Here is a 1,091-nt window from a genome sequence, read left to right on the forward strand (position 1 = left end):
CCATACATACCCCTGACAGGGACACAGGTCCCTTGGAAGGCCCAGCGGCTGGGAGCTGGACTTTAGGGATTGTGGCACAATCCCAGGGTGAGGGCCGCTGTTGACTGCAGAGAGACAGATTGAGGGGATGTGAGGGAGGAGACTAGTGGGAAATGCCTGTGGAGGAAAGCCAGGCAGCCATGGAAGCAAGGTGATTCTGCTGAGTCATGTGTAGGGGATAGAGCCATCACCATAGCCTCTCTCCTCACACACTAGCATCAGCAGCTGAAAAATAGAGTGAAGTGAAGTGAAGTCGCTCAGTCGTGTCAACTCTTTGAGACCCCATGGACTTAGCCTACAGGCTCTTCTGTCCATGGAATTTTCCAGGCAAGAATACTGGAGTGGATTGCCATTTCCTTCTCCAGGGGATCTTCCCAACCCAGGAATCGAACCCAGGTCTCCTGCATTGTAGGCAGACGCTTTTACCATCTGAGCCACCAGGGAACAATAGAGAGGCTAGCCCATCAAACTCCTGATGCATTGAACTACAGAGCAGGACTCCACCCAGGGTGCCCCTTTAAGTACCCAAGACACTGAACAACAGAGAAGGACCCCAGGCAAGGGAGGCCTCTAAGTGCCTGAATGGGTAGGGCTATGGAGGAAAACTGGCCCAAGAGGCCTTCTGATCGTCAGCTATAAGAGGCTTGAAAAAATAGTCTGAAAAGGCCATAACTCCTGCGACAGAGGCAGTCCATGTCCCTGCACACTTGGTGCCGCCCAGGGTCCCCGCAAGCCAAGCAGCTGTGCTACCTTCACGCTCAACTCTCACTGGGGCAGAGCTGCCACAGGCAAAAAAAGTTTTGCATCTATGCATGCAGGGTTGCTTCAGTTGTATCTGATTCTTTGTGACCCTGTAGACTGTGGCCTGCCAGGCTTCTCTGTCAGGGTTCTCCAGGCAAAAATACTGGAGCATATTGGCCAATACTGCTTGCCATACCCTTCTAAAGCACTGTATTTCCTGCTGCCCTAGCTGCCAACTCCCCTGAGTACCTGGTGCTGCCAGAACCCCTGTGACCCAAGCAGCTGCACCATCTCCACACCTGGCCCTGATG

The 1,091-nt window shown here is 53.3% G+C and overlaps 1 non-coding gene across 1 annotated transcript; it reads right to left on the reverse strand.

Annotated features, from left to right (window-relative positions):
* Positions 1–410: 410 nt before the first annotated feature.
* TRNAC-ACA (transfer RNA cysteine (anticodon ACA)) lies at positions 411–483 on the reverse strand. The gene has a single exon. It is a non-coding gene; the product is annotated as a tRNA-Cys (tRNA).
* Positions 484–1,091: the final 608 nt, after the last annotated feature.

Source organism: Bos mutus, chromosome 5 (genome assembly GCF_027580195.1).
Source record: "Bos mutus isolate GX-2022 chromosome 5, NWIPB_WYAK_1.1, whole genome shotgun sequence".
In the NCBI taxonomy this organism is placed as follows: domain Eukaryota; kingdom Metazoa; phylum Chordata; class Mammalia; order Artiodactyla; family Bovidae; genus Bos; species Bos mutus.